Source organism: Empidonax traillii, unplaced genomic scaffold, assembly GCF_003031625.1.
Source record: "Empidonax traillii isolate 1590-97213 ecotype Southwest subspecies unplaced genomic scaffold, ASM303162v1 scaffold992:size1346157, whole genome shotgun sequence".
Taxonomy (NCBI): Eukaryota; Metazoa; Chordata; class Aves; order Passeriformes; family Tyrannidae; genus Empidonax; species Empidonax traillii.
The window spans coordinates 689,811-701,201 of NW_020956185.1; the positions used below are offsets into that span (position 1 = coordinate 689,811).

At 51.7% G+C, this 11,391-nt stretch overlaps 1 long non-coding RNA gene across 2 annotated transcripts in view; it reads right to left on the reverse strand.

Moving 5' to 3' along the window:
* Positions 1–7,805: 7,805 nt before the first annotated feature.
* The window catches only part of LOC114067978, an 8,166-nt gene continuing 4,580 nt past the window's right edge, over positions 7,806–11,391 (reverse strand). The window contains exons 2-3 of one of the 2 annotated variants that reach the window (XR_003573497.1): positions 7,906–8,330; positions 7,806–7,865 (exon numbers count right to left, since the gene is read on the reverse strand). This is a non-coding gene — a long non-coding RNA (uncharacterized LOC114067978). Of the gene's footprint in view, positions 7,866–7,905; positions 8,331–11,391 lie in introns of those variants that run through there. The other variant, XR_003573496.1, reaches the window with a different exon arrangement.

Here is an 11,391-nt window from a genome sequence, read left to right on the forward strand (position 1 = left end):
TCCCCCCTCTCTCCACCTGCAGGGATTTGGGGAGCACCCAAAATGGGGCTTGCACTGTCATATCCATTTTTCCTTATCACAGTGGAATGCCTTGAATATCGACCCCACCTCCACTGTATGGATTTTCCTTTTTCCTTCCCCTTGCTAAAAGAGGAAACAAATACCCCCCTCTGACAATTCTGCTTCTTCCCCTTGACAATCAGCCCAGCCAATCTAATGAGTGCCATTAAAGCAGCTTGGAGAGAAACAGCAGCAGACCAGCAACATCCTTGACTTGATTCCAGTTTTGGCCTCTGAAGACCCCTGTGGACTGTCTATCTCTTCATCCTGCACATCACTTAAAAGCAACCACATCATCGAGAAATAATCCTGATCCAGAGAGTCTTTCCCCTCTCTACTCTGTGTAATCAGAGTTCCTGCAGGAGCACACCTTTTACACCTTGCAAACCTGGGAGCAGTGCTTTACCCTCATGCCACAGGACTGAACTAACCACAGTGATTTATTTTTTACTCATCTTTCTTAGATTAAGACGTGTCATTGAGGGTCATCGAGCTTGTGTGCCACTGAGACAGAGTCAGCAGCAGAGAAGGAGCAGGAACAATCACAGCATATCCTGACAGCTTTCGTTTAAAAAACTTCATGCGAGGATGTAGTTTAATCCAAACTACTCTGAAGCCCAAATCAAACCCTCTGCTTTGTGCTTCCTCACATTTATACACGTTTATAAGTAGCATTAGCCTCCAAAACATATCTAATAGAATTCCCTGCAAAGTTTTATTTTAAAACTAACATCTAATTCCTCGAAAAGGCTGTACTCAAGGTTTCATGAAATAACAGCTCCACCTACCTGGCTTTTTAGGCATCACCATGCGAGCTGCAAAGTCTGCTTGCCAGCCCTGCTCTAGCACACCTGGAAAGGCACTTCTACATTTGTAAGGACAATTCTCTTACATGATCGCTAGAAATGCAAAATAAAGATGAACATTAAGGCCAGTATAAAAGTATCTCGGCTCACTGCCTGTGTGCCATAACTCCAAGACAGATTTCTTACTAAAATGCTTGTATTTAGACATGCAGTTCAGCAAACATCATGAAACACATCGTGAAAGCGCAGGGGATTAGCTTCATGTCTCACTCTTCCCGCACCATGGAATTGCTTTAACGTATAGAAGAACAATAACTAGTGGGAAATAATTTAAAAAAAAAAAAAAAAAAAAAAAAAAAAAAAAAAAAAAAAAAAAAAAAAAAAAAAAAAAAAAAAAAAAAAAAAAAAAAAAAAAAAAAAAAAAAAAAAACACCAACCATTAGCCAAAACTGAGACGTTATTTCTATGTCCCATCACTTGTCTTTATAACAGTCTCAGCATCTGTACCCGTGCTTTTATTTGGAATTTTTGCCTGTCCCACAGTCCAGAGGAACCTCTGGCAGCTGCACTGTCCAAGAGCTGCTATGGGACTGCTGGGGAATGCACCACTGGAAGCAAGACAGAAATAAAGTAATTCAGAGCACTACCTGGAAAGATTGAAGGAAAAAAAAACTCTTAACATTCCATGGCCTCCCTTTCTAAAGGGAACCGTGTGAACTCCATGTGAGCCGGGAGGCTCCGGGCTGTGGGAAAGCACCCGGAAGGATGGAGGGAGCACAACGCTCCTCTCCTCGCTCCATCCCCAGTGCAGCCCCCGGGATACTCGGCATCACAGCTGGGGGATGGCCCTGGGGATGCTTCGCTCCATCCCCATGGATCCTGCTGCCCCCCCCAGCCCAATCGGAGCCGGAACCACCTCTGGAGGGGGAATGGAATGCCGGGCACGGATGCTCGGCTGGAAGGTGACACGTCCCCAGCAGCACCCAAATCCCCGCAGCTCCGTGTTTGCTGCCACCCAGCTCAGGACATCCTCTCTTCAGCATCCCTGGACATTGTCCTCCTTCTCCATTCACACCTTGGGAATGGCTCAGAACGGCAACAGCTCCAGTGCCAGCTCAGTCTCTGCCCGAGTACTTGTCCCAGCCCTGCCACACACACGAGACATCCACGGGCACACAGCCCTTGCTTGCACAATGCTTGACCCAAACCCTTGCCTTTCCTGCCCAGAGCTGAGGGAAATCAGACAGAATATTAATAAACAACCTTTACTGAGAGCAGTGACCACCCCAGTCCTTCAGGCAAAGCAGGAGTTCGTAGGGAATGGACCCAGATTCGAATCCTACATCTGAATTTCTAACAGGTTTTGTTAAAAAGATCCTGGAGAGTAACTCCTAGAACAGCATGCAGAGACTGCACAAGGAATAACAGAAGGTCTGCCATGAAGAACAAAAGTTCCTTTTTTTCCTGGTAATTTTTCAATAATTTCTGCTCTGTAGTAATTACTGACTTGGGTTTCTTTTGAGGTGCTGGCTGTGTCCATTGAGGGTTCAGGGTCTGGTGGAGTTGTTTATGGCTGATCCTGACTGGCCCAGACCAAACCCATCCACCCCCATCACTGCTTCCCCTCAAATTTGGGTCAAATATTGATGTAGTTTATAAATCCTCCCCTTCCCTGCTACTCAGTGCTTCCTTACACATCCATGGAATAGATTTACTCCATCTTTTTCCCATCAACAGCTCTCCAGTCACAAACTAAACACACCTAAGGCAATGGTTCCATCAGCACCTGGGGGTTGGGTTGGAGGATCACAATGTCACCAAGTTATGAGCCAGGGGATGGCACTGGAGAAAAGTCCTTGCTGACTGGGAAGGATTCAGCCCCCAGGGCTCGGTCTGCAGCTGGCAGTCGATCTCAGCCATTCCCTCCAAAATGCCACCTCTCTACCCTCTACATCACCTCCCACTTTCCTACATAAAACAGTGGTTGTGTCCCCTCTAAATTATCCCAGAGTTTCAGCTAAAAGGGTCACCTCAATCCCCTCTAAGTAACCCCAGGTTTTCTGTCCAAAATGCTGCCTCAGTTTTCTCTGAGTTCCCAGCCTTTCTCTCAGAAAGGCTCCTTTTTCCTCTCTAAGGTACCCCCGGATTCACTCCACAAAAAAAGGTGATTTTGTTTCATCCAGATTACCTCACCATTTCTGTGGAAAATGCCACCCCTCTGCTCCCCCTCCCAATTTGCCTCTGCTTTTCCATCACAAACATTCCCTCTGTCCCCTGCACAGGAACTCGGTTTTGACACCCAAACCTCCCCTGCCCAGCTCAGGTTTCACCCCAGAATTGTCCCTTCCCGTCCAGCTGGGAGAACATCAATTGCCTCCCCAGGATGTCCCTCGCTGATTGCCTCGGTTTTAACTCAAAAGATTCATTTTATTCCCCAGCGGGAGAAATGGGAGACCACAAGTCCTGGGTGCCCCGGGAACCCTCCCGACCCCGCCGCTCCTTCCCTGCCGGGGAGCCCCGGGTGCGAGACCCCAACCCCAAGTGGGTTGGGTGACGTGAGAGCAGCTGCAAAAGACTCCGCCTGCTGGAGAAATGTCCAGGAGAACCGGGCCCTTGTTTGCAAGGTGCTGTGCTCTCTCTAGCAAGAAAAGGTCTCCTTGCTCTCTCAGCAGGATGTCGAGTGCCACTGTGTCCCCGAGGTCACCCTTTCTCCTGCTGGGAGAGCACGAGGCTGGTGGAAAGGACCCCCAGGCATCTGCAGGCACGAGGGACTTGTATGACTGCAGCTTGCCTACGGCACCTGTAGGATGGACTTTCAAGGTGCCAGTGGGAAATGTGCCAGCTCTCCTGCTGGAGTTTTTCTGTGCTATATCTGAACACAAAGAGTAAAACTAAAGTCAGGTCTGTTCTGGAGTCTGTTACACTTGTGCGAAGCTCCTTCCCTACGTTTATTTTCCATTCTCGAGGGCACAGTCTGGGGTTCCCAGGAACTTCCTATAAAGTGATCCTGTGAAAATAACTTTGTACTGAAAGGGGAAGGGAGCTGTCTGTGGGAGTTCAGATGTCTATGATAAAAGCTTTATGCTTTTTTAGTCAGGAAAGTCTTAAAATACTTTTCAGTATTACTCCAAGGCCTTACTGAGGTAGCAGCATCTGTGCTAAAAGCAGTCAAGGTCCAGGAAGAGGCTGGGACAACAAGGACAAATAGCATCGCTTCCAAGGGTTTTCCAGGCTTTCTGAAGAAGTGCCAGCAGCATTGGAACTGATGCTGCTGAGTCCTGATGGGTTTCTGATGAGCCATTGCTTCAATCCTGTCCTTGTATCCTCTCCTGTGTGCTGAGTTCAGCTGGAAAGAGATTTTCCGGGAAACAGAAATCTTTCTTGGTCCAAGAAGCTGCATTTGATGAACTTCCCTTCAGAGCTGATGCCCTGGGCAGGGGAAGTGCTCAGCAAGGAGACGTTTTCCTCTTGGGCAGGAAGAAAGGCCAGTGCCCTTCTTCCCCAAGGCCCAGCCCAGCAGGGCTTCCAGGAGCTGCTGGTGTGGCTGCTCTTTGGGTTCTCAGCTGTGCCTGTGGGGTGATGACGTCATGTTCCTGCCTGTGCTCCAGGGCAGCCAAAAGCCCCAGTGCAGCCCCTGGGCCTTTTTGGGAGCCTGAGGTATTGCAGCGCTGGGGATGGCTTTGGTTTCCTTCTCTCCTCCAAGTAAAACTGTATGGAGGAGTTTCTGATCTCCCTGATTTTTGTATCATAACTGAAACTTGAAAAGAGTTCCCCTTGTGTAATTTACCCACTGGCTTGTCTGGGTTGAACCGACAGTGGCAGATTGTTGTAAGTGTGCATGTTATTATTGTTTGTGTCTGAGCAGTTTGGTGTCTATTTACAGAGGGAGGTCATGGAATGTTGTGGTATTTTTGTTCCAGTATTTAGAGGTATTGCCCTGGGTTAGTTGATTTCTGCCTCTCTCCCTGATATCTGAGTTTTGAGGTGTAACAGAACTAGTAGTTTTTGCAGTGGGATGTACCCTAGAAACTCCACGGAGCTGAGCCAAGCGATTTAAAGGGACTAAACAAGCAAAGTAAAGAAAGAATGAAGGGAACTGAGGCAGCAGCCAAGCAACACCAAGTTCCTCTACAACCAGGTGAATTGTCTTGAAGTTGATAAGGTTGTCACTTAGAACTTTGGGGGCTCCAGGTAGAGGTGACCACCAGAGACCCCTGATGGAGCCCCTCAAAGACTTTCTAAGGGTTTGTGTGTATGGTAACAGGTGTTGGGAAATGTCCTGAGTATGGAACAGGAGTGCAGGGAACAAAATGAACCCTCATGGAATGCTGAGCCCTCCCATCAGCTGCAGTGGAGACACCTCTGTGTGCACTGTGGGAGGTGATGGCCAGGACCCCAGGTGGGCTGGGATGATCACAGGGTGTTGTAAGCAAGGAATGCCTGGCTTCTAAAAATCACCAGCTGAGTCTTAGAGGCTTCTCTGAAGAGCTGTTTTCAGGCAGCCAAATGGGCCCCCAGCAGGGACTCTGTGCCTGCTCTCCCGTGGTTCCGAGGGATCTCTGGGCCTTCACGCCGGCACCAAGATGTTCTCGGGAAGGCCCTCAGATCCCCGGAGCAGTCTGGGACACAGGCACGATCCCCCTGCATTTTGGGAGCAGATTGGGCCCCCTGGAGGGACAGTGCTGTTGGTGCCCCCCAGGCTCGGGGACCCTGAGGACTCGAGTGTACACTGAAAGGATTCTTCGGGGAGCTCCTGTGGGTGCCCCAACCTGGGAAGCTCCAAGCAAGGTCCCTGGAATGGATTCAGGCATTCCTGAGAGTATCAGAGGTGTACCTCTCCATCCTGCACATGGAGCTCTAGAATGGACTGTAATTGGGTTATAAAAGTGGTGCTCCAACTGCAAAAGAAGTGTGGGATTGGGATTAAGGAATGAGCAGTGATGGTACCATTGGCTGTTTTCTCTTGACTGGAATTGTGAGAGCTGCAGGAGTGCAAGGTGTGGGTTCCAGTCCCCACCATTTGGTTTGCACATGTCCTTGTCAGACACAGGTCCAACTTCCTCAATCCTTAACACAATCAAAGGAGAATTAAGGGATGGCACTGTGAAGGTGATTGGTGTGACAGGGTTTTAACTGGGAAAACCTTGGGTAATTCCTCAGTTTCTCGCTTTGCCAAACTCACCCAAACCTCTTCTAGGAAGAGACTGATTGGAAAAGTTGAGGCAGAAATTAAACTGAAAAAAAGAGGAGATGGAAATTTTAACTCCTGAAACTATAATTCCTGAAACTAAATGTGTGAGAGCAGCAGCTCTTCTTGAGCAGGAAATAACTCCTGTCAGCAGCACCATCCCGACTGAAATGGCAGATGGAGTTGTTCCTGTCATGTGGGCCGGTGGAATTCCGGGAAAACGGACAAGGACAGGGGGAGGATTTGGGACTCCCTGGAGGGAAAGGGGGGCTGGATGGAGCCAAGGGCTTGTGCTTGTGAGAACACCCTTGTTCAGGGCACTGGGATCCAGACAAACTCCAGTTGCCCTCGTGACCAGGGATGCAGGGTCTGAGGGACCAAAGGCATAGCTGGGACCAGCCTGTGCCCAACCCGCGGCACGGTCAGTGACAGCTCCTGGGGCTCTCCCAGCTCCCCCTGCATCTGTTCCACAGCCCAGCCCAGCTCCAGCCCTGGCAGAGCTGCAAACACCCCCCGAGCTCCTGAACTCCCAAACCAATGCTCAGGCTCCTGAAGCATCAGAGGAGGGGAGTGGGGAGGAGAGACCCAGAGAGAGAACAGCAAGGGGGTTTGTTCAGGAACAGGCAGTATGTCCAGCAGTGATGGCAACTGCGAACACAGGATGCTGCAGGAAGGCAGGGGGGGAGCACGGGCCTGGCTTAGATGGAACCTTTTTGCCTTTTCTCAGAGCACCCTCTCTGAGAGCAGCAGAGAACTGCTGCAGGGCAAGAGTTCATTTAGGCACAAGTCAGTGATGCAACAGCTGGGCAAGGGGAAGAGGGGAGAGGAACTGAGAGGAACTGACACCAATCACACAATCATCGCTTTATTGAGACTTTATTGAGCTGCAACACAAATACAGTCACAGCAGGGCAAGAGGTGCACACAGGACCACCAACACAGCAGCTGGGCTTGCAGGAACACCCTCTCCTCAAGTTTTGGAGACAGGAGCTGACAGGTGGGATCCATCCTGGGGGACTGGAGAGCACTCAGGCATCAGGGCTAAGTCTGGCCTGGTCACTGCAGACAGTTCAGCCCCAGCACCAGGGGGAGTTTCTGCTTCTCCCTCCAATATTATTTGGAACCCAACAGCTCATTGCTGAGGAATTTTATCTTCAATAATGTTTTACAAAGTTGAGCTTGATGAGAACTGGGGCACTTTTCATTATTCCTGACTCTTCCAGTGCTGCACTTGCCAGGATCCTTTGGGCACAAGGAACCTTTCAGACTGCCCAGACCTTCACAGCTCACTTGCTCTTCTTGCCACAGTTGGACCAGCTCAGTGTCCCTGCAGAAAGAGAAGGCAATGATCCAGACTCCCCCCTTTCAGGCTGAGTAAAATTCTCCACCACATCAGGCCTGGCGGGATAACCATCAGGGTCACCTTCCAGTTTCCCTCCTGTTATTGGCTGTGCCTCAGCAAACACTTCACCCTCTGAACCACACTCTAAAGCAGCTGAATACCGACTATCTCCACTCTACTTTTTGGGTTCCCAATCTATCCCTGCCTCTGCAGCCACAGAATGAACTGGTTTACCTGATCTCTTTGCTTCCCATATTTATATTGGGATACCTGGAGAGCCACTTCTGTTACTGTTTGACAAGTGTCCAACCTGGCCCTTCATAGGCCACAACTGTTTTCCACTGGCCCACATGGCAGCAACAACTCCATCTGCCACTTCAGTGGGGACGGTGCTGCTGACAGGAGTTATTTCGTGCACAAGAAGAGCTGCTGCTCTCACACATTTAGTTTCAGGAATTACAATTTCAATCTCCACATTTAGTTTCAGGAATTACAATTTCAATCTCCACATTTTCCAATTTAATTTCTGCCTCAACTTTTCCAATCAGTCTCTTCCTAGCAGAGGTTTGGGCAAGTTTGGCAAAGAGAGAAACTGAGGAATTACCCAAGGTTTTCCCAGTTAAAATCCCTGTCACACCAATCACCTTCACAGGGCCATCCCTTAATTCTCCCCCTGCTGAGTTAAGGACTGAGGAAACTGGACCTGTGTCTGACCAGGACATGTGCAAACCAAATGGTGGGGACTGGAACCCACACCTTGCACTCCTGCAGCTCTCACAATTCCTGTCGAGAGAAAACAGCCAATGGTACCATCACTGCTCATTCCTTAATCCCAATCCCACACTTCTTTTGCAGTTGGAGCACCACTTTTATAACCCAATTACAGTCCATTCTAGAGCTCCAGGGCCAGGATGGACAGGTACACCTCTGATAACTCTCAGGAATGCCTGAATCCATTCCAGGGACCTTGCTTGGAGCTTCCCAGGTTGGGGCACCCACAGGAGCTCCCCAAAGAATCCTTTCAGTTCACACTCGAGTCCTCAGGGTCCCCAAGCCCAGGGGGCACCAACAGCACTGTCCCTCCAGGGGGTTCAATCTGATCCCAAAATGCAGGGGGATCGTGCCTGTGTCCCAGACTGCTCCGGGGATCTGAGGGCCTTCCCGAGAACATCTCAGTGCCAGCGTGAAGGCCCAGAGATCCCTCGGAACCACGGGAGAGCAGGCACAGAGTCCCTGCTGGGGGCCCATTTGTCTGCCTGAAAACAGCTCGGCAAAGAAGCCTCTAAGACTCAGCTGGTGAGTTTTAGAAGCCAGGCATTCCTACACACTGCAAGACATTTGAAGACCTTACTGACTGAAAAAGCAGAAAGTTTTTGTCATGCACAGCTGAACTCCCACAGACACAGCTCCTTTCCCCTTTCAGTCCAAAATTATTCTCATGGTATCCTTTAATAGGAAGTGCCCAGGAACCCCAGACTAGCAGGACCAGGAGCCCCCAGCACGGCCGGCGGGACTGGAGCCTCTTGCCTTTGGCTGCTTACACCACAAGGCATTGGCAGAGCTGGAGCCAAGTCAATGATTTTCCTTGTCCTGAAAGAGAGCAGAAGAAGATAATGGAGTGCACTGGGGAAGTCAAAGGCTCCTGGTTTTCACCCTTCTCTTCTGATTACTCACTACAGGCCTTTCTTCCCTAAAACCTGCTCTTACCTAGGACAAGCTGAGCAATTCACAGAGTTGCTGGTTGTATCCCAGCTTCCCAAAGGATTTCTCTCTCTCGGCAGCAGCAGCAACACTCCACTGGAAGCCCCGACCGAGGCTGGGAAGTGACACACAACAAGCCAAAAGCATGAACTCAGCACCAAAACACTCAACAATAAACTGATTTAGAGTCACCTTTGTCTCCCTCCATGCAGGCAGAGGCTTTGGGATTCCAAGGCAAACCCAGAGACCCCCAGGGAGCAGCAGCCCCTCAGCCCCACCACGGCCTCCCCCAGGCTCACCTGGCAGGTAAGCCCAGCCCCTGCTGTGCAGCACAGCACGCAGGGGGGTGACCTCTGGGATCCCTCCCTGGACACTGCAGAGCATGCAGGCAGCAGGGCCAAGTCCTGCCAGCCCCCAGGCACCGCAGACACTTCAGCCCCAGCAGCAGGGGCATTTTCTGCCTCTGGCTCCCCTCTCATTTGCAGCTGAATGGTGAAGAACAAGCCCTGAGCAGACAGTGCAGGACCGGAACCGGCACAATCAACAACCAAGCAGCAAGCCCTGGGCTTGCCAGAGGCCTGGGCCTTCCTGGGCCAGGCTCTGGGCCACCTTGGCTTTCTTCTGCTGCAATTATCCTGCCCTGGGCAATGTGAAAACATAGTTTGCCCAGTGAGACATGCCCTGGAACAGCAATCAATTCCAACTCCAGAAAATCTCAGGGCCACACTTAGAAACCCTTTAGCAAGGGCCCTGGGAAAGCCAAGGTGAGCTGTGATTACCTGGAGTCCCAGGGAACTGAGGAGAAGGCGGGGACCAAGCAGAGAGCAAACACTTCCAGCTGCTTCTCACTCCAGCCCCCACAGCAAGTGCAGCAACCCTGCAGCTTGCCTGCCTTTCTGCACTGACAGCAGACAGCTTGGACACCCTGATGGAACATTAGACAGCTCTCTCCAGCGTTTCTGAAAACCGCCTTAATCTTGCCTGTAGTAAAACCCACCCTTTTCATTTGATCAAGAAAAACAAAACCAAACCAAAGAAACCTGACACGGGTCACAAGCTACCAAAGAGACTCCAAGCCACGGGAGGAAAGCTACAAACAGGTGAACTTTCAAGGAAATCCCACGTCCTCCAACATCCTGCTCGTATTGCCTGTGCTGCTCCCTGGATATGACCCACTCCCGGCCATCTGCCCAGCAGCAGATACCACTGCTGCCCTCTCCAACAGCAGCACCTCAGCCACGAGCCACCACCGTTCCGAGAAGCACAGCTGTCCAGTTCCGTGCCCGTCCATGGCAGACATGGCAACTGAGCCGTGTCCACTGCCTGCTGCCTGTCAGACAGGACCCTCTTCTCTGGAAACAGCGGCTCAGTGGGCAGCACTGCCATTTGCCAGACACATCCTTACTCCCAGCAGTCAGTTCATACTTCAACACTTCACCAAGTCTGGGCGAGGACTTGCAGGGCCTGAAGGCTCACACCACGGTGTGGCACTCACGTGGTATCTGTGGCAACCATTCTGCCACTCCAGAATGTTTTCTCCTAGGAAACGCACCCATTCCACAGGTTACACATATGACCAAAATGCAGCAAGTGCCCTCCAATCCCACCAATTGCCTTCTTGCTGTCACCACATCCTTACCCTGAGAAGGCAGGGGGAAGTCAACAGCTATTGGAGCAGTTCCTGGGAATGCAATAAAACTCCCTTTCTTTGGACTGCACAAGGGCACGTGCTGAGGGCACCACGCAGCTCCTGCCCAAATCCTGTCCTGTCCCCAGCGATGCCAGGAGCCCGCAGCCTTGGAAAATACACGTGCCCGGGCTGCAGCTCCCAAGGGACGATGCAGGGATTCAAGCGCGCACTCCCGCGGGCAGGGGGGCCCTTCCCTGTGGGGGCCGCCGGCCCCTCCAACTCCCCCCGCGGCCGCGCAGCCCCTGAGCCGCGGATGCTCCGCTGCCCCCGCGGCCGCTCCGCCACAAGGAACGGCCGGGCAGGATCCGGCAGCAGGATCAGATCAGGGACACCGGCCACGGGCACCCGGGCACGGGCAGCAGCAGGTACCGACTCTCCACGGAAGCCCCGGAGTGGGGAATGAGGGATTCCGTTCGCCCGGCGCAGCCGGGAAATCCGCCCGCCGCTCCCCCTCTCCCAGCCGGGGAGAGGTGGCGGCTCCCTGGGAGCGCAGGGGGAAGCGATGCCGTCTGCCCTCCGAATGTGGGACAGCACACCTGCCGGACTGCCCTCTCTCCAAAGAGCTTCCACCGAGCCATCGCTGCAAAGACCCAAATCCCAGCAT